This window comes from Ovis aries, chromosome 7 (assembly GCF_016772045.2).
Source record: "Ovis aries strain OAR_USU_Benz2616 breed Rambouillet chromosome 7, ARS-UI_Ramb_v3.0, whole genome shotgun sequence".
NCBI lineage: Eukaryota > Metazoa > Chordata > Mammalia > Artiodactyla > Bovidae > Ovis > Ovis aries.
Window position 1 is genome coordinate 79,914,126 of NC_056060.1, and position 22,367 is coordinate 79,936,492.

A 22,367-nucleotide genomic window follows, 5' to 3' on the forward strand; every position below is an offset into this window, starting at 1 on the left:
AGTCCTTCCAATGAATGTTCAGGACTGATTTCCTTTAGGATTGACTGGTTTGATCTCCTTGCAGTCCAAGGACTCTCAAGAGTCTTCTCCAACACCACAGTTCAAAAGCATCAGTTCTTCAGTGCTCAGCTTTCCTTATAGTCCAGCTCTCACATTCATACATGACTACTGGAAAAACCATAGCTTTGACTGGACAGACCTGTACAGATCAGTGGTATTAAGTACATTCACATTGTTGTACAGTTCTCACCATCATCTATCTCCCGGATTTTTCACCATCCTAAACTGCAACTCTGTCCCCATTAAACACGGGCTCTCCATTGCTCCCTCTTCACCCCCTTGCTGAGATAATCAGATTCCATAAACCAGACCCCCTACTACACAGAGCCAGTGCCGAATTAGGAGTGCTGGAGGGAAGAGTCTGTTGGGATGAAACTCTTGCAGTTCCAGAGGTCCTCACTGACTAGAGTCTGGGGAGCTGGTGAGGATGTGACCTTTCACAAGGACAATTATTCAAAGCACAGTCCTCACTATCTTTGACAATCTTTCAAGAAAACAGAAATTCTCCAAGGATCTCTAGCCATCTAACAAGTTTTTAAAATCATTACCCAAAGGATAGAACAATTCAGGATCATTCCTATCTCCAGATGTCTTGGCCAAAGTCCAGGCTAGAGTATTATTAGGATAACCATCATAAAAATGAGAAAAGGAGACTTCCCTGGTGGTCCAGTGGTTAAGACTTTACCTTCCAATGCAGGGGGTGTGGGTTCAATCCCTGGTCATGCAGCTAAGGTCCCATATGCCTTATGGCCAAAAAATCAAAACAGAAACAATATTGTAACAAATGCAATAAAGACTTAAAAAATGGTCCCATAAAAATCTTTTAAAAATATGAGAAAAAGAAGGCAATTAAATATGAAGAATTTAGGACAGGCAAACAGACTGATGGCATTCTGACAGAGTACTGTCGTCCTAAGAAAGCACTTGGGTTGCTGTGCAATTTCCATTCATCTCCTTAAACTTCCTGGAACACTGACCACTACTGTACATCTATCAATGGCCCAGCAGTCATATAAACTTTATCCATCAATGGCCACAGAAGCTTGTGTCCAATAGGCTTAGATATTTGCTACTTGACCTTATTTATTTTCATTTTTTATTGCTCTGCTATAGAAATTTTTTTGAGCGCTACAATCTCTTCTTTCTCCTGTCTTAAGCGGTTACTCTCTATCAAGTACTCAATTTCATTTTCCGGATGTACAGAAAAATCACTTGACCTGCCATTCACAATCCTAGCTCTCAGGCAAAACAAACAAATTCAAAACAGTTGCTACAAGAGCCAAAAGGAAACAAATAGTCCAGCGCCATCCCTTATACGCTTTTGCTTCATGGAATTTGAGCTCCATGTACTGTCTGTCATTCCTACCTCACACAGGAAACACGGGGGCCAGAACTTTGTAACTCATGTAATTTCCAAGTAGGAAATTAACTGACCAGTCTTCTAAATTTTCATGACACATCTAGGTATGCAAGGAATTGTGCTAGAGACAGACGAAGTATAAGCTGGAGTCTGTGTCTACCAAGAGATTGCCAAACATGTGCCTAATAAGTAGTCTTTGATAGTTGCAGGATAAGTGCTGCGCTGCAGAGGTGCAGTCAGTGGAGAGAATGATCACTTGGTAGGTATTAAAAGGTTCTTGGAAGAGCTGGGATGAAGTCGGTCATCAAGAATCCACATGGTAATTTGTATGTTTCAAAGCTACTCTGTCAGTTCATCCCCTCCTCTCCTCCCCCCTTCCCCGCTGTGACCACAAGTCTGCTTTCTGTGTCTGCATCTCTATTCCTGCCCAGCAAATAGGTTCATCAGTATCATTTTTTCTAGATTCCATGTTGACACATACACATTACCATATGCGAATTAGAGAGCTAGTGGGAAGTTGCTGTATAACACAGGGAGCTCAACCCAGTGCTCTGGGACAGCCTAGAGGAGTGGAGTGGGGTTGGTGGGGCAGGTTCAAGAGAAAGGGGACATGTGTGGACTTACGGCTGACGCACGTTGTTGCATGGCAGAAACCAATACAACATTGTAAAGCAATTATCCTTCAATTAAAAATAAATTTAACAAAAAGAGTTCACAAGGTTGAGGGAGGTGAGGTGAAGAAGAGGCAAGAAGGCGGCTGCAAACTATGCCGCACTGAAAGAGGAAAATACGTGTACTCAGCAGACCATGGGCAAGCCCATGCGGCCAGAGCAGGAGGGTTGGAGAGACAGGTGGACTAACACATCTAGTTGGTGGTGTTCTGATAACGAAGTCCTTTTCTAGACAAGCAGACTTCCCTGGTGGCTCAGATGGTAAAGCATCTGCCTACAATGCGGGAGACCCAGGTTCAATCCCTGGGTTGGGAAGATCCCCTAGAGAAGGAAATGGCAACTCACTCCAGTACTCTTGGATGGAGGAGCGTTGTAGGCTACAGCCCATGGGGTTGCAAAGAGTCAGACACGACTGAGTGACTTCACTTTCACTTTTCTAAACAAGAGTCCTTTGGCAAGAGAATGCATCTAGGCAGGTTTTCTGGGGAAGCCAGTGTCTGCCGCTTCCTAAGAATATTGCTGTTTCTTTCTCAAGGCTTGGCTGAAAAACACAAGCCCTCATTGCTGCATCAGCCAAGGAAAACTCTGTTCTCCATGCCACTCTTAGGTAATGGTCCCTTACCCAGCAGGCTATAAACCCCTTTCCTGCTGCTTCCTGCCCCTGTCTGCTGACGTCTGAGTCACTTGCCTCAGCGTTGCAGACTCTGATACCTGGCTCCTAGTCTTCCTGCCAGCATCCTGGGTGATGTAAGCAGCCCCAAGATGACTAATCCAAAATCCTTGCCACTAGATCTGCTGACCGTCTCATCTTCAATCACCTTCACCACTGCTTGGGCCATCCACTCTCAAACCCCTATTCCCGAGCTTTACCGCTGCTTAGAATGGTCCTCCCTCTGAAATAACAAATTCCCACACCCCAAAGCTGAATTTATCTTCTTTTTTTTTTTTTTTTACCTGCATCACATAATTACTATTTTTATTTAAGATCTACTCTCGTAACGACTTTCAGGTACACAACACAGTATTATTAAGTGCAATCTCCATGCTGTATGTTAGATCTCCAGAGTTTATTCGTCTAATAATCTAGAAGTTTGTACTCTTTGACAACATCCCTTTTCCCCCATCCACCATTCTAGTCTGTTTCTATGAGTTCAGATCCTACCTATAAGTGAGACTGTACAGTACTTGTCTTTCTCTAACTCACTTAGCATGATGCCGTCAAGATCCCCCCATGTTGTTGCAAATGGCAGGATTTCCTTCTTCCTTGTGGATGAATAATAGTCTGCTGTGTATATATACACACCCCATACAGTTATTACTAATTGAACTTATCTTCTTCATCAAAGCCAATTCTCCTTCTTTGGAGCCCCTGTCAGTGGGTCATACACTATCCATTCATTCCTGCACCCTGGAGCCCTCTCTGGCCCACCCCCACTTCCAGCCAGGCACTGGATCTTGTTGTTTCTACCTACTTAGCGCTCAAAATACAATTTCTTCTTTCCATCCTCCTCTAAAATTCTTTTCTTAATTTTTAATTTAATGTTGGAGTCAAGTTGGATGTACAGCAAAGTGATTCAGTTATACCTTCTTTTTCAGACTCTTTTCCCTTGTAGGTTATTACAGAATATTAAGCTCCATGTTCTATACAGTAGGTTCTTATTGATTATTTTATATATAGCCGTGTATGTGTGCATGTTAATCCCAAATTCCTAATTTACCCCTCCCTGTCAGGTTTCCCCTTGGATAATCACAAATTTGTTTTTGAAGTCTGTTTCCGTTTTGTAAATAAGTTCATTTGTATCATTTTTTAGATTCCATATACAAGTGATATCATATGCTTTTGTCTTTCTGTGTGTGACTTATTTCACTTAGTGTGGTCATCTCTTTGTCCACCCACGCTGCTGCAAACGGTATTATGAAACTCTTTTTCACTGGCCTCCATCACTTCTGGCCCAGATTCCCACAGCAGTCTCCTAAATCATCTCCCTGACTTGCTTCATGGCCATGCTACTTCATTCTTCCAACACAGCCATCTGTTCCAGCTGCCAGTCTCACCGGCTCCTCCTTCCCTTTTCCACGGTCCTCTAAACTTCTGCAGTTCAGTTCAGGCGCTCAGTCGTGTCTGACTCTTTGCGACCCCATGAATCGCAGCACGCCAGGCCTCCCTGTCCATCACCAACTCCCAGAGTTGACTCAGACTCACGTCCATCGAGTCAGTGATGCCATCCAGCCATCTCAGCATGCTGTAAAAGGCTCTTCTGGATCACTGTTTCTTGCCCCTTTTCTTGCCCAGTTCCTACGCATCCTCCAGCCCTCAGACATCAGTTTCTTCAAGAAGCCTTCACCAACCTCCCTGAACTGCTTGGTTAGTCTCTTCTGCCCTCCCATGGAACTCTTCTTGCCTTTGTGGTGGCACAACACACTCAACTGAAATCACTTGTTCACGAGATCGTCTTCGGCACCAAGCACTGTATCCAGAACCTAGCAGGAGCTCAAAAATGCTTGTGAACAAATGAATGAGGGAGGGAATCAGTGGATGAAGGGATGTGTGAGGAAAACATTCTGAATGCACAAATGGAAAGTAAGGCAAAGTAAAAGATAAATGTAACATTTCACACCTGATGGAGGAGGAAGGGATGATGGAGCAATGGACAGAGAGAGACATGTCCAGAAGAGCAGAAGCAGTTGGCTCTGGCAAAGGAAAATGATGCTTTCAATTTGGGCAGGCTAACTGGGAGATGACGGCTGGACAGAGCCCAGGAGACACAGGTTTGGGACTTATCCACACCAAAGATATCTTTAAAACCATCTATGGAAGATGTCTTCAATACAGAATTTAGTGAGAAGAGCAGAGGTCAGAAGCTGCTTCGTAAAAGGAAGTTTTATCAATTATCCAGGTAATTCAGGTCTAAGTGAGGTTTCTTTTTGTACTTTTCTGAACAACTGTCTCCATTGCTTCTGATTTTGAAGATCTGCTGTTTAGTTTTTGTATTTTGTCTTCCTAACAATGCCTACTGTTCTTTTCAAGCATATTTTGCAAACTCCAGATGTTAATTACCTCATTACACCATCCGGCCATTGTAATTTCTGTCACCTGTTTTTGGGCAGTATGATGCTTATTTTTCAGTTGGATCCTACTGTTCCCCTCCCCCCAAATATAATTTCTTTGATCAGCAGGTTGGTTGCTATTGGTCCAGACAAGTTTTATAAGAATTATTCCTACTCACTCTTCTTTTTGCCTCCTCTATGTTCTCTATGTTGATTTTCCATAAGAAATTCTGTGTTTTGAATTTTCCTCTCCTCCAGTTCCAGTGACCATTTGTGAGTCCTTAAACATACCACATAATATGGGCACATCCTTATGCCTGTCTGTCAATTACAAAAGCCCTGTTAGTGAATGAAAGTACGATGCAATGGTATATCATCCGGGCTATATTTTACCCCTGGAAGCTAAAACCAGTCAACATTCTCCTAACTGAAATAAAGGTTTTACTTAGTGAAACCACAATTATTTTTCAGGGTTGAAATATAATTACAAGAGCACTTCATGAATCTGACACGTTCTTCCCTGCCAAGGGCATAATCTTTGGCCTTTTGAAAGAATGGGTATATAGTAGTCCTTATTCTAAATACATTCAATACACTAAATTTCTGATTCTTATAGAATTGCTACAGCATGTCCTTGATGAATCTGTAGAGGGGAAAATAGACCTGCTTTTGAAGTGTGAAACTGCATCCCAGTTATGTGAACTGCCCTGGTCAAATCTGGAAGTCTCTAAGTATAGCAAAAACTCCCTCTGTTCTAGGGAATCGTTCTTAATCTTCTGAGGGATCACGGACTATTTTGATAATTCAGATGTCTTTTACCAGAAAAATATACACACTCACACTCAAATATTTGGTATGTTGTTTTAGAGGGTTCACAGACTTCACAAAAACCAGCCATTGATGCCCTAAATGTCCCTAGGCTCCAAGTCAATAACCCCTGGACTAAAGATCAATTGTTGAGGGGTGATAGATTTCAGTAACCTCCGAATGCAGAGAAAACAGCTGTAAAGAAAATGTGAACTATGGCTTGTGTGCAATCATGCCCAGCATGGCCCTGAGCAGGCTGCCATCCTTCCTTCTGAAAGATATCAAGATTCCTACTCATTCTACTATGAGACTGTATTTCATGGCAGCAGAGCTCTGATTCTATGATGGAAGTCAGCACAAAATAACTCCTTTTTGGAAAACAAATGTTTGCTTTACAGTCATTTCAGCTAAAACAAATCCACTTTTTAGCAAAAGGTTGGAGAGGGGAGGGGGAAGGCTCTTTTTGTTGCTCCTTCCTCCCTTCCTACAAAACCCTCCCCTCTCACTTTCTCTAATACCTTACACATCCTTGACTTCTGCTCTCCTTTATTAGGTCTCATTTCATTTTCTTGGTGCCTGAAAATCCTATATCAGTTCCAATCTTCTAAACGTCTGTTGTTGACTTGTCTCATTCCATATTGCTTTGCACATATCTGATTTCTGAGCTGTACCCTAGCCCCTTGAATCCTAAGAGGTAGCTTGGTGCTTTGGATCATTTGTATCACTAACTCCTATGTTCCTTTTTAACTTAAGGCAACATAATCTTCCCCCTTTATAATATTTTTTTAGGCAAACTTAAGGGACCTTTAATTTTTGAAAATCATGTTACAAGCATGACCTGAAGGATAAGCCAACTTAGTAACCACTAACTACAAACTATACCATTTTGCATGTCTCACCATCATCCCCATAACCACATTTCCTGAGATTTTATATGTATAGGGAAATTCACTAATTACTTGCACAGTCTGAGATTTTTTTCCTCTCTTCCCAAAGGAAAATCCTCGAAAAAACCGTCGTGTTACAGATACAGTTTTCAAGCCAACATTCGTCACCACATTACTCGCTATCCATTGCTTCTCAGCCTATATATTTTGTTCAAGTTGTTCTCTGATCCTCTTCTCAACAATTCCTTTCAGGGTTTTTAAGATCCTAGCTCTACAAATATTTCTGAAACCTTTATTCTTCTATCCTTGACACCAGGACCTTATCACTCTCCCACTTGTACCCGGGCCTCCAACAATACCGAGTTACTTGTCTTTCCCAAATGTTCATACTCCAGGAATTTTGCTAATGTGGCTGGGTTTGGCTGGCATGCCCTTTCCCCCTTGTACACCCAGATGATTCCAGTCATCAAGTGTCTCTCAGCTCCCCTGTCAGGCTTTCCTGACAACCTTCCTCACCGCAGACCCACATGGATTCCCCTCCTCTGGCTTTCATAGCTCCTGTGTCTAGAGCTTATGGGACTGTATTATAGCTGCTGGTTCACTTGTCCACACCCACACCCTCCACTAGAGGCAAAGGCCCTTCAGGTCAGGGACTGGGTATTGTTCTCCACCTACAGTGTGACAAATAAGCTCGTGTTTGGGGTAGGTTCACACCTCCAAGCCCCTGCTTTGGGGTATGTTTGCTCCTCTAATTCCAACCACGTGGTTGACATGGGAGCTGCCATCTTCTTACACATCCTACCTAGCTGGCTGAGTGAATGCTCTAAGTGGTCTCTGACACAGAGGGACAGTCACCTCCAATGGTTAAGCTTAAGCTGTGAGCCTGATGGCTGCTTGCAGCTATGTCTGCAGCCTGGTGAAGAGAGGCCATTCTGGCAGAGGAAGTTGGCAGGTAAAGAGCAGACAGGAAGAATCCTGGAGGCAGCTGAATTGCTGGTTGTGGTCATCCCTGGGACTGCCCTTCTCATGCTTTGCTCATGGGAGCCAATGAAGCCTTTCTCCAACGTGTATGCAACTTGGGTTTCTGCTATTTGCAACCAAAGAGTCCTCTCAAGTAACACCGACTGCCTTCTTCATGTCTCTGACTCCAGCTGCTAACTCCAGGCTTGGCATTCACCAGAGGCTCTATAAACAAAGCCTGAAATTGTGTTTATTGTAATGCAGAATCAGGGACTGAGGTGAGAGTGTGAACACATGTCATACTATGATAGGTACATGAGGCCACACCTTAAAGCTGTATAGTGAAGCAGTGACTCCATGCGCACTCTGAGCATCTATTTGGGTCTGAGTTTGCTCTGTGTATTTGATTAACCATCCTGCACAAGTGTTGGCTGACCTGATTATTTCTTGTCTAACCAAAAATAACGAGCACTTCCTGAAAGATGAAATGAGGGAGACTGTAAAAGGCGTACATACCCCATATGGCTGCCCAATCAGCTTTTATTTGCATGGTGCACAGACCACTGCATGTGGGATAGAAGACAGCTGAGACAGACACTGTTGACCAGCTGCGTGGCTCTGGAAAAGCAACTTAACGTCTCTGGGTCCTGCTCACTTCACAGGACTACTGAGAGGATGATATGAGAAAACATATAGTGGTGCTTGGCTGCTGTTAAATCCTTTCTGGGGAATTACACTGGTCCTTCTCTAAACACAGAGTCCACTGCAGGGCTGACAGGGCTGCTTTGATAAACGCGGGGCCACAGGCAGTGTCACTGCCTCGAGAGCTGGCTCAACACACCTGAGCTGAGGCGAGCCCTCCCACGTTCAACATCTGATTTTTTTTCTTTCCTCTCCTCCTGGCTCGATCATCAAGCAAACCTTCTGGCCGCTTCCCACCCTGCCACTGCTCAGAAGGCCTCTCAGCTCAGCCTCTGGCCATGAAAACGGATCCCGAGTCTCCTGCTTACCTGCTCCATCCCTGAGAACACATGCCCAGGTAACTGCCCTAGCTAACGAGCTGGGGTGAACCTTGGTGAACCCTGATGGACTGTTCCAGCTTGTGTGCCTCTGTAGAACATAGCAAGCCTAGTCCAAGCCCGGGTGACAACAACTGGCTGCACCATGTGGGTCGGCAAGGGCGAGCTGCCTGGGGACTCAGTCCAGCTCTGACTTCTCCCTTACTAGCTGACCTTTGTACAAGTAGTTTCCACCAGCCTCCCAGTCTGCTTGACTGGAAAGGAACATCTCTGACATCCATTCCCTAATCTCCCCTCCAATGGGAGGCAGTGGTAGAAAGACGGAGACTTTGGAGACCTTGGTTCAAACCCAGCCCTTCCCTCCATCGCTGAGGAACTAGCCAATCGAACACAACTGTGCTGGCCATTAGGCTGCTGCTGCTCAGTCGCTTTAGTCGTGTCCGACTCTGTGCAACACCATAGATGGCAGGGTCCCCCGTCCCTGGGATTCTCCAGGCAAGAACACTGGAGTGGGTTGCCATTTCCTTCTCCAGTGCATGAAAGTGAAAAGTGAAACTGAAGTCACTCAGTCTTCTCCGACTCTTCGTGACCCCATGGACTGCAGCCCACCAGGCTCCTCCATCCATGGGATTTTCCAGGCAAGAATACTGGAGTGGGTTGCCATTGCCTTCTCCGGGTCATTAGGCTACCCACTCCAATATTCTTGGGCTTCCCTGGTGGTTCAGACGGTAAAGAATCCGCCTGCAATGAGGGAGACCTGGGTTCAATTCCTGCATTGGGAAAATTCCCCTGGAGGACGGCATGGCAACCCACTCCAGTTTTTCGCCTGAAGAATCCCAAGGGACAGAGAAGCCTGGCGGCCCCAGGGAGTCACAAAGAGGTGGACACGACTGAGTGACTAGGCACACACACACACACAGTGCCGATCATACTCCTGTCTGTTAAGTGGGCATAAATAGAGCCTATGAAGTGAAGTGAAGTGAAGTCGCACAGTCGTGTCTGACTCCTGGCGATGCCATGAACTGTAGCCTACCAGGCTCCTCTGTCCATGGGATTTTCCAGGCAATAGTACTGGAGTGGATTGTCATTTCCTTCTCCAGGGGATCTTCCCAACCCAGGAATCGAACCCAGGTCTTCCACATTGTAGACAGACGCTTTTACCGTCTGAGCCACCAGTTCAGTTCAGTCACTCAGTCGTGTCCGACTCTTTGCGACCCCATGAATCACAGCACGCCAGGCCTCCCTGTCCATCACCATCTCCCGGAGTTCACTCAGACTCACGTCCATCGAGTCCGTGATGCCATCCAGCCATCTCATCCTCGGTCGTCCCCTTCTCCTCCTGCCCCCAATCCCTCCCAGCATCAGAGTCTTTCCAGTGAGTCAACTCTTTGCATGAGGTGGCCAAAGTACTGGAGTTTCAGCTTAAGCATCATTCCTTCCAAAGAAATCCCAGGGCTGATCTCCTTCAGAATGGACTGGTTGGATCTCCTTGCAGTCCAAGGGACTCTCAAGAGTCTTCTCCAATACCACAGTTCAAAAGCATCAATTCTTCAGCGCTCAGCCTTCTTCATAGTCCAACTCTCACATCCATACATGACCACAGGAAAAACCATAGCCTGGACTAGATGGACCTTAGTAGGCAAAGTAATGTCTCTGCTTTTGAATATGCTATCTAGGTTGGTCATAACTTTTCTTCCAAGGAGTAAGCGTCTTTTAATTTCATGGCTGCAGTCACCATCTGCAGTGATTTTGGAGCCCCCAAAAATAAAGGGAAGTCCTTTAAATAGAGCCTATACTACATTGTAAAGATGACCCACAGTCACATAGTTATCCAATACACGTCAGGTGCTCAGTAACTGATGTTTCCTTTCCCACTCAATTATTAAACAGTTCTCATTATTGGGATATTCTATATCTCTGGCAGAAATTTGCAAGCAAATGTGGATCCACAAATACAAATATTTCAAAAATAAATCTGGGGCGGTGGGCTGGGGGAATCTATCCCCTCATCTCTTCAACCTGCTGAGACCCAAATTCTAGGTTTTGCCATTCCGCCCACCTCCGCACCCCTCCACATCCCCTATCCCCACCTCCTATCCCCTCACCTCATCCCCGCCTCCCTCCTGCAACAAGGGAGCTACACTCCTTCCAGGCCTGGGGAGGTGGGGTAGGGGGTGGGTGGGGCTCACTTTGTCAGCCTGGCTCAGGGTGAAGACAGGCTCCCCCCTGCTGTCGGTGGGGAGGAGCCCAGGGCTGGGTAGAGCTCAGCAAAACTCCGGGGGGTGAGGGGTGGGGGGCTGGTGGTAGGTGATGGCAACAAAAACAACTGCCATCTGCAGGGGCTGCTGACGTTTTCAGAGCACTTTCTCTTCTTTTGTCTGTTTCTTCCCCAACAATATCCAAGGGAGATGGCATATCATTCCCATCAGACAGACAAGGATATGAAGCAGAGGGCGGAGGAGTGTGGCAAGTGGCTCTCGGGAATCAGAGAGAGCTGTTCTCATCTCTGGCTCAGCTGTGTGACCTTGAACTAGCTGCTTACCCTCCTAGTCCCAACTGGCTCATCTGAAATGTGGGTCTGAAAGCTCCCATTCCGTAGGGCTGAGGCATGGATATGTGAGGGTCTGAAACATGGCAGAAGGAACAGAAGTTTGAAGACTTGTATTTCAATCCAGGAGCACTAGATGTTAGCACCACGATGGCACCAAGCAACTGATGAGCCAAGAGCTGGTTTCAGGACCCAGGAGTCCTCATTCTGAGACAGGCTGGGACTGGGGCCTGGGCCCTTTGCTGCAGTGCTTGCACCCAGACAGAACGTCTCCTCGAGCCACAAAATACGAAGAAACTGAAGGGGACTAAAAATAACTGCAACTGGGGCAAATTATGACAACAAGTTACAGGAAGACCAACTGGCACTTCTGAAGAGTTGGGAACAAAAGCAGGGCACTGAGCATGCCTCCTGCAAATAATACCACCAGAGGGGTGGACAAGCCATCTAAGCCCCCCTCCAGCCGATCCCTGGACCCTCCCTGCCCTCACCCCAAAGGAGGAACCTGCTCACCTCCCTATGGGGAATGAGCAAGGGGACCTGTTATTTTGTTCTCATTCCCCTCTGCTGCAGCAGGGGCCCCAGTAAAGCCTTGAATGAATATCTTGTCTGGCCTCTGATCAATTTCTATTGATTGAGAAGGCCAAGAACATGGGTCAGTAACAACACCAGAGCCTGAGCTGATCCAGAATTTCACTTTGCATACTTTTTTCCTGAGGCTCTTGCACTGAATTTATCCTAGGAGGGCCCAGGACCCCCTGATGAGCCAGTGCTGCGGGGAGAGACAAAGTAGAGAAACCCCACATCCCCTCAAAATCAGATACCATGTCTGGTGGGCCCAGTACAGACACAAAGCCAGAGATCTGGATGCCCAGCCAGGCGCGTTCTGTGCTTCGGGTTCTCCATCCGTGAAAAGCATGCGACTAACCTCTGCCTTGACTTTTTGAGGTGCTGGCAACATCCTCATTCTTGCTTTCAGCACCTCAGAAGGCCTGTGTGCCTTAAACCAAATTCTGTAAGATACCCTTATACCATATACAGTTTTTAAGTTTTTCAACTTAAAGAAAGGAGAGTGACATGGGACATACATATGTGTTCTTCCTACCTCACTTTTAGATGGACTAGATAACTGATGACTCATAGACATTGATTTTTCTGCTGGCGCCCAGTTGTTACAGCTTCCAGGCAAGACCTTGACCTTTAGAGGCTATCGCTGAGCACAGGGCCTTCACAATGAACAACCAGGCTAGTGTAGCTCCAGACAGTTGGCCTCTGCTTTATTGTGCAAGGAGATGGCTACTGATCTATCTCCCACTTTTCCCTGGCTGTTTTCAAGTAGGAAGTGACATAGAATGGTGATTAAGGGTCCAGATTCTGGAGCCAGACTGCCCTCTTTTGCATCATGGTTCCAACCCCTTACTTCCTGTGTGGACCTGAAGGAAATTACCTCTCTGTGCCTCAGTTTATTCATCTGCAAAATAAAGGGTATCGCTGGCACTCAGCTCATAGGATGTTTTTAAAAATATATTATTTATTTATCTATTTTTGGCGGCACGGAGTCTTTGTTGCTGCACATGCAGACACACTGGGGAGCAGCGGGGCTTTAGAGAGATGAGGCAGTGAAATCAGTCAGAAATGTGGGAAGATCAGCAAAGCAGGAGAGTCAGAATGAAGCTCGTGAAAATCTTGATTGTGAAGATTTTTATGAATTTGGATACCGCCCTCAGAAAACCTTGGGAAAAAAAACCACACCATCTCTTTAAGGATGAATGAAATCCCAGCATCACATCTGGAGACTGTGTTCAGCTCATCCATCCAAAGTTACTATATATGGTGCTGTACAGAAAATTGTTTCAAACATATGACAGGCCCATGCTAACATTACCGATTTCAAAGTGCAGATTCGCAAGTCAGGCTACTTGGGTACGATGCTCAGACCCACTGCTAATTAGGTCTGTGACCCTAAGTATGTTTCTTAACTTTTCCATGCCTCAGTTTCCCTGTCTGTAGAATGGAGATGCTAAGTGTCTCGTCCATAGAGTAGGGGAAGGGAAAATGAGTTATTGTGTACATAATGCCTAAAATGCTGTGTGGCTACAAGGAGGGCTCAGTGCATGTTAGCTATTCTCCCTGCCTGTGGTTTTGATCTCTTTCTGTGATATAATTTATGGACCCGCACTCATAGGTGTGTGGCATGCACACACACACGTACACACACATTTCAACAACGCCAATGCAAATGACCAATCGGGTTATCAAGAGCCCGCTCACACACAAGGGCAGAGTGAGAGCACAGTCTGGCTGAAGGGCCAACACGAAAGCTCTGAGAACCTCAGCAGCCAGGGATGGCCTTGGTGTCAGCTTCTGGCACAATCACATTACACACCCTCTTTGACCCCCCAAATCCTGCCTCTGGGTATAAACCTCCAGTGTGTTAAGACACCCTCTCTCCCCTGCTATCACCCTGTGGCCATTACAACTGCAGACCCTGAGAACCCCAGTCCTCAACTTGGCTACTATTGCCTCCCTGCCCCCTCCACCCCCTGGGAGGGGAAACCCATGAGCAGTGGCGTCATCCACCACACTCCCTGGTTTAAGTGACACCCTGGCTGGGGCCAACTGAACTCATGGAAAGGGAGCTCAGAGGCTCCCCTGACATGTGACCAGGACAGCTGTCATGGCAAGTGTCCAGAGGCTTCCAGAGGGTGGAGCGAGCCAGGAGCAGCAGTCCTCACCACCCAAGGAGTGCTCCACCCTTCCCTCCTCTGGTGGGACCCTCTTCCTGAGGTTCTCCTTCCCTTCCTTCCTCTTTTTTTTCTTAAAAAAAAAAAAAGAATCTTCTCTGTCCATACTGTCCCCTCTCCCTTCCCCAATTCCCATCTCATTACGGAACTGCATGGGATAAAAATACTCTGGCAGCCGTGATCAAACCCAAACTGAAGCAAGATGCAGATTTAATGAGGCTTCCATGGAAACACGGTTCTTTTTGCCAGGCAGAAGAATGTGTCTGCGCCAGGGGAAGGGGGCAGGCAGGGAGGCGTGTGGCGAGGAGACGGAGATGTTGGTTAGATGGGGGCAGTGGGGATTCGCAGGAAGCTTCTTGGCCCTCCAGCTTCTTCTGGAAGGGATTCAGCCCACAGCTGGGGACTCCATCTACTAGAGATGGTCAGCTGTCCTGGTTGGCAGCACTCAAAGAACCCCACTGTGTGAGCCCAGCAAAGGGAACCTCACTGTGCCAGGAGGGAGATAAATATTTACCACGGGAGTCCCTTAAACAGGCAAACGCTTGGCAACTGAAAAGGGAAATAAATTAAAACATACAAATAAAAAGCTGCTGACTCTAGGGTTCCGGATAGTGCTCTGATTATAATCAAGAAGGTGCAGGAAAGAAAGGTTGAGAAGGATCAGGCAGACACAAAGACAGTTTTGGCCTTGCAGGTTTCCTTCTCCCAGAGGAGGGCTGTCCCTCCGGGCTGTTCTCTGGGTTGCTGGAGGCACAGGGTTCCTGACAGAATTGGTAAGGGAAAGCTGAACTCTTCCAGGCACACAGCAGCCAGTGGTTAAATGACCCCTGGCTCATCTCACCAGAGCGGGGACAGCACCTATTGTTATCCAGCTACCTCTCTGAGGCTCTCACCATTTTTCTCAGTTTTCCACTGAGTTCACATCCTGAGAAACAGTGTGTGCACTGATTAAAAGCAGAGGTCAGCAAACTATGGCCGCAGACTGAAGCCAGGCCATATCAGGCTCATCATCCACTTTTTGTGTGGTTTGTGATTTCAAAATGGCTTTTGCTTTCATAAAGGGTTGTAAAAGAAAGAAGAAGATGTGACTGTGACCACATATTCCCTGCAGAGACTGATATATTTACCATCTGCCCTTTGCAGAAATGGGCTTCCCTTGTGGCTCAGCTGGCAAAGAATCCATCTGCAATGCGGGAGACCTGGGTTTGATCCCTGGGTTGGGAAGATCCCCTGGAAATGGAAAGGCTACCCACTCCAGTATTCTGGCCTGGAGAATTCCATGGACTGCATAGTCCATAGGGTCACAGAGAGGTGGACACGACTGAGTGACTTTCACTTCACTTTACCGAAAGTTTTCCAAGCCCTGGTTAAAAGCAAAGACGACAGACTCAAGACAGATATAATGAGGTTCAAACCCCAGGCCTTCCACAGACTAACTCAGTGAATGAATTGATGGCATTTATATCATTTTTGTGGATCTCAGTTGTAAAACTAGGCTTGGTATCTATCTCACAGAAAATGAAGACACTAGCTTAGCACAGTGTTCACTGCATAAATGCTCTATAAACAGTGTCAGCACTACCATTGGGAAGGATGGAAAAGCACATTTGAAATATGGCAGGAAAATGACCTAGATTTTCTTCCAGAATTACACCAATTGCAAATATTTTGGTTTGGATAAGCATCAGATACTCCTCCTCACAACTGCTTCAGGAATTAGAATTCCCAGAATTCAAGGGTGTTCCATGGAGACAGGGATTCTGGGCCCACGAGAAGCTGGACAAAGGCTCTGATGATGAACACCTAAAACCAGGACTAGCTGCTCACCCAAACCACTACCATACAGCCTTGTACTATACCATACAGCATTATCAGGCCCATTGTGCACAAGACCTACTAAAACCAACATCATCCAAACCGTGTTTTAGTAGAAAAGCAGCAAAGAACATGTACTGAGAAATCAGACAACCTTTAATAGTACAAAACTGTTTTGGCCTACCTTTTCATCTCCTCAGCTTTTATAAAAGATTGAACAGATAAATGAGTTCAAAAACCCCCAAGGAGACCCTGACACTACATTTATTCATCCTTTGGAATGCATAAGTGAGCTGCTGAGCCAAAGTTGTACTGAGAAGGTCGTGCTGATGATGTCAAGGTTAAACCTGGATCAGCCATTCAGCTTTGTGTGGTCAAAAATTCAGGTGGTGTTCCCAGCCAGTTGTCCTGTGAATATCCACACGGGTCACAGAAAGGAGCTGGGTGGGGGTGGGGACAGAGCTCAGCACATGCACGTCCACCCAGGGATGACAGCACACAGATGACTGCAGGCTTTCTAGACTCGTGGCTGATTTTCGGAACAGCCTTTATTCACTTTTTTTAGAAAGGGGGTGTTAGAATGTTTGAGATGTATTTTTGCAAGAAAAAACCCAAGCAGTTTTCAACTGTGACTGGACAGCCAAGAGCCCCACAAAGCCAAGAATGGAAATGGGGAAACTGTTCAGTGTGGAAACTGATGGGAACAAAATGAGTGTAAACCCACATAGAGTCTTCTCTGTGCTCACTGATATTTTTTTAAGAACCTAAAAAGTCAACATGATTCCATCCTGAGAAACTAAAGACTTGTTTTGAAAAGAGGATTATACCGTGTATACATTTTTCTTTATAAGGGTAGAAAGATGGCCAGAGGGGTTCTTATGAAAAAATTCCTGATTAGATGCTTGGAGACTGTTCTAGCCATGTTTCCACCTCTGGTAGTATGAGCTTTGACATATCATCAGGCTTTTCTATGTCTCAAAAATCTTTACCTGATAACAGTCACAAAGCTTCCTTACAGGGTTTTGGGAAAGTCAGAGGAGTTATGCAGGAGATTCCTCTTTGAAAAAGAAAAAAGACTATACAAATTCAAGATGTTATATTTACTATCAGTGATAAAGTGAATAAAAGAGCTAAAAGACAGAGGTAGATTCATTTATTCAACAAGTACATATTAACTACTAAGTACTGGGCACTAATAAACATTGGGGATGTAGAATAAATACAAGGGACAGGCTCTCTATGCTGCTGGATTGAGCATTCTGGAGGAGCAGACAGATATAAAAGAATAACCACATAATTATAGTTTTAGTAAGTGCTTTGAAGGAAAAATATAGAGTGAAACAAAAGCATATAATAGGCGATGGAAACCTAAGACTCACAGTGGGGGCAGGAATGGCCATCCTCAAGAAATCATATTTTGGTTGAAACCAGAGGATGAATAGCAGCAAGGAGATAGTGGAGCATTTTGAAGTTAGAAGGAATATGATACGAGAAGCCCCCAGTGGGAGAACTCCATGGAAAGTGAGAAGGCCAATAAAAGGGTAGTGTATGAAGGAGGAAAGGAACTAGAGAGGAAACTAGAGAAGCAGGCAGAGTCCCTGTCATATACAGCTTTGAAGATGATATTAGAGATCACAAACATCCTAAGAGTAATGGAAAGTAAGAGTAATTGGAAAAGACCCTGATGCTGGGAAAGATTGAAGGCAGGAGGATAGGGGGACGACAGAGGATGAGATGGCTGGATGGCATCACCGACTCGATAGACATGAGTCTGAGCAAGCTCTGGGAGCTGGTGATGGACAGGGAAGCCTGGAGTGTGCAGTCCACGGGGTCGCAAAGAGTTGGACATGACTGAGCGAATGAACTGAATTGAATGGAAAGCTACCAAAGGGTTTTGGGCAGGAAGAGATGTGACCCAATTTGTATTCTAAAAAAGATTCATGTTGAACTTGTATCTCTAGTCATGACTGAGTAACTGGTACTAGACATGACCTCCCACTGAAAACAGTCATAAAACTGGGAAAGTATTTGAAGAAACTGTCTTCAGGAATTGAATAACAAACAGGACTGAACTGTGACCTTTAAGAGAAACGCAACACATGAATCAAAAGTCATAACCATTTCACAACTGTCCAGCTTTCCTTCCTGGAGATACTTTTCTTTTTCTTCTTGTGGAGCCAAAGATGGAGCTGAAACAGAGTAGTAGTTGGGCTAAGCTGATAAAAGTCGAGATTAGAGTTCTGGATTGTGGAGGTGGCTGAAATTTTCATAGCAGAATCTCTGAGAAGAGGAAGCTATAGAGAGGGAGAGCCCAGAAGTCTGCATGTAGGTTCCCTGTAGGTCTTTAGTGGAGGGTTGGACTGCACAAGTGCAAGCAAGATTCCACAAGGCCCAGAAGGGATCTCCTTATTATGCAGGCCTGAGAGTTGAATGATAAAACAGAGATCAGGCCATGATGGGAAATACTGCAGTTCCAGCCCAATCAGAGTAATGAGACCTCACTAAGCATCTCAGGCATTGAAGGTAAGCTTTGCAGAAGTAAGGACCATACTGCAGAGCAAGGAGAACTGTTCAAAACTAAAAACAGGCCCATCCTTACAAAGAACAGGACCAAGCTTGACAGAAACAAAAGCTATAGTACTGTAATTCATTTCTAAACAAAATTCAATACACTTTAAAGGAAGATGACATTATGGAGACCTTTTAAAATATTCATCTCAATGCCTAGTAAACAATAAATGATTACTAGACACGTGAAGAAACATGAAAATGTAACCAACAGACAAGAGAAAAAAAAATCACTCAATAGAGAATAACTCTAACATAACTCAGATGTTGAAATTAGCTGACAATGACTTTAAAACAAGTATGTTTAAGAACTTAAAGGAAAATACGTCTTAATGAATGAGCAAACAGAAAACCTTAACGGAAAAATGGAAACTATAAAAAAGAACCTAATAGAAATTTTAGATCTGGGTAGCCTTAATATCAGATTGGAAATAGGATAAGAAAAGATAAATGTACTTTAAGACAGATAAGACAAATTGTTCAATCTGAAGAACAGAGAGGAAAAAACAGAAATATAGAGAAAAACAGAAAGAAAAAAAGAACCTCATGACCTGTGGGGTAATGTCAAGCAGTATAACCTATGTGTGATCAGAGTGCCAGGAAGAGAGGAGACAGAACAGAACAGAAGAAACCTAGAATAATGGTTTAAAATGTCCCAGTCAGTTCAGTTCAGTTGCTCAGTCCTGTCCGACTCTTTGCGACTCCATGGACAGCAGCACGCCAGACTTCCCTGTCCATCACCAATCCCCAGAGCTTGCTCAAACTCATGTCCATTGAGTCAATGATGCCATCCAATCATCTCATCCTCTGTTGTCCGCTTCTCCTCCTACCTTCAATCCTTCCCAGCATCAGGGTCTTTTCCAATGAGTCAGTTCTTCACATCAGGTGGCCTAAGTATTGGAGTTTCAGCTTCAGTGTCAGTCCTTCCAATGAATATTCAGGACTGATTTTCTTTAGGATTGACTGGTGTGATCTCCTTGCAGTTCAAGGGAAAAATTAACTTACATAGCCTAGCAGCTCAGTAAACACCAAGTGGGATAAATATGCTCCTCTGTCCATGGGATTTTCCAGGCAATAGTACTGGAGTGGATTGCCATTTCCTTCTCCAGGGGAAAACAACATTTAGGCATATTCAAAGTGTGGATAACCGTAGATAAAGAGAAAAATCGTAAAAGCAGCCAAAGAAAAATAACATATTATATGTATTATATACAAGGAAACCGCAAATAAGGGATAACTTCTTTTCCTAAACAACAGAGGTCAGAAGACAATGGAACCCAAGAAAAAGGGAGAAACAACCGTCAAACTAGAATTCTATGTCCCAGTAAAACTATATTTCAAAAGTGAAGGCAAAGCACTGCAGCCCGCGCCTCCCGCGCGTCCCTGCCCTGCCCCCTAATAGATGGAGAAATATACCATGTTCATGGATCGGAAGAATCAATATAGTGAAAATGAGTATACTACCCAAAGCAATTTACAAATTCAATGCAAACCCTATCAAGCTACCAGCCACATTTTTCACAGAACTAGAACAAATAATTTCAAGATTTGTATGGAAATACAAAAAACCTCGAATAGCCAAAGCAATCTTGAGAAAGAAGAATGGAACTGGAGGAATCAACTTGCCTGACTTCAGGCTCTACTACAAAGCCACAGTCATCAAGACAGTATGGTACTGGCACAAAGACAGACATAAAGATCAATGGAACAAAATAGAAAGCCCAGAGATAAATCCACATACATATGGACACCTTATCTTTGACAAAGGAGGCAAGAATATACAATGGAGTAAAGACAATCTCTTTAACAAGTGGTGCTGGGAAAACTGGTCAACCACTTGTAAAAGAATGAAACTAGATCACTTTCTAACACCGCACACAAAAATAAACTCAAAATGGATTAAAGATCTAAATGTAAGATCAGAAACTATAAAACTCCTAGAGGAGAACATAGGCAAAACACTCTCAGACATAAATCACAGCAGGATCCTCTATGATCCACCTCCCAGAATTCTGGAAATAAAAGCAAAAATAAACAAATGGGATCTAATTAAAATTAAAAGCTTCTGCACAACAAAGGAAAATATAAGCAAGGTGAAAAGACAGCCTTCTGAATGGGGAGAAAATAATAGCAAATGAAGCAACTGACAAACAACTAATCTCAAAAATATACAAGCAACTTCTGCAGCTCAACTCCAGAAAAATAAACCACCCAATCAAAAAATGGGCCAAAGAACTAAATAGACATTTCTCCAAAGAAGACATACGGATGGCTAACAAACACATGAAAAGATGCTCAACATCACTCATTATCAGAGAAATGCAAATCAAAACCACAATGAGGTACCACTTCACACCAGTCAGAATGGCTGCGATCCAAAAATCTGCAAGCAATAAATGCTGGAGAGGGTGTGGAGAAAAGGGAACCCTCCTACACTGTTGGTGGGAATGCAAACTAGTACAGCCACTATGGAGAACAGTGTGGAGATTCCTTAAAAAATTGTAAATAGAACTACCTTATGACCCAGCAATCCCACTGCTGGGCATACACACCGAGGAAACCAGAATTGAAAGAGACACATGTACCCCAATGTTCATCGCAGCACTGTTTATGATAGCCAGGACATGGAAACAACCTAGATGTCCATCAGCAGATGAATGGATAAGAAAGCTGTGGTACATATACACAATGGAGTATTACTCAGCCGTAAAAAAGAATTCATTTGAATCAGTTCTGATGAGATGGATGAAACTGGAGCTGATTATACAGAGTGAAGTAAGCCAGAAAGAAAAACACCAATACAGTATACTAACACATATATATGGAATTTAGGAAGATGGCAATGACGACCCTGTATGCAAGACAGGGAAAGAGACACAGATGTATATAACGGACCTTGGACTCAGAGGGAGAGGGAGAGGGTGGGATGATTTGGGAGAATGACATTCTAACATGTATACTATCATGTAAGAATTGAATCGCCAGTCTATGTCTGACGCAGGATGCAGCATGCTTGGGGCTGGTGCATGGGGATGACCCAGAGAGATGTTATGGGGAGGGAGGTGGGAGGGGGGTTCATGTTTGGGAACGCATGTAACAATTAAAGATATTAAAATTTAAAAAAAAAAGTGAAGGCAAGATAAACACATTTCAAGAGAAATGAAAACAGAGAATACGTTTCCAGCAGTCCTGCACTAGAAATGTTAAAGGAAGTTTCAGATCAAAAGAAATAATATCAAATGGAAACAGGTCTACAGTGAAGTTGCAACCACTGGACCATCAGGGAAGTCCCCATAAATGACTTTTTAAAAGAGCCAATTCATCAGGGAGCTACAGCTATCATAAATGAATACACATCTAGTAACAGAATTTAAAAATACATGAAATAAAACTGACAGTACTAAGAGAAACTGTCAAATCCATAATCAGTTGTAGATTTGTAACTCTTTTTTCTTATTCATGAAACAATTAAACAAAATTCAGTAAGGATATAGATGATCTAAACAACATTAACAATCACTTCATTCTACACCCAATAACTATAGAGTATACTTTCCTTTCAAATGAAAATAAAATGTTCACCAAGATAAACCATCTACTAAGTCAAAAACCAATTCTCAATACATTTCAAAAGGCAGAAATTTTACAGAGTATGTACTCTGACCCCACAGAATTAAATTAGAAAACAACAATAATAAGACATATGTAAAAGCCTCTAGACAGTTGAAAATTGGACTTTCCTGGTGGCTCAGACAGTAAAGAGTCTGCCTGCAATGCAGGAGACATGGGTTCTATCTTTGGGTCAGGAAGATCCCCTGGAGAAGGGAATGGCTACCACTCCAGTATTCCTGCCTGGAGAATTCCACGGACAGAAGAACCT

General features: G+C 44.3%; 1 protein-coding gene and 1 non-coding gene across 7 annotated transcripts in view; one reads left to right on the forward strand and one right to left on the reverse strand.

Annotated features, from left to right (window-relative positions):
- SLC8A3 (solute carrier family 8 member A3) overlaps positions 1-22,367 on the reverse strand; it is a 166,781-nt gene that overhangs the window by 52,449 nt on the left and 91,965 nt on the right. The window lies entirely within an intron of this gene.
- TRNAC-ACA (transfer RNA cysteine (anticodon ACA)) lies at positions 2,335-2,406 on the forward strand. The gene has a single exon. It is a non-coding gene; the product is annotated as a tRNA-Cys (tRNA).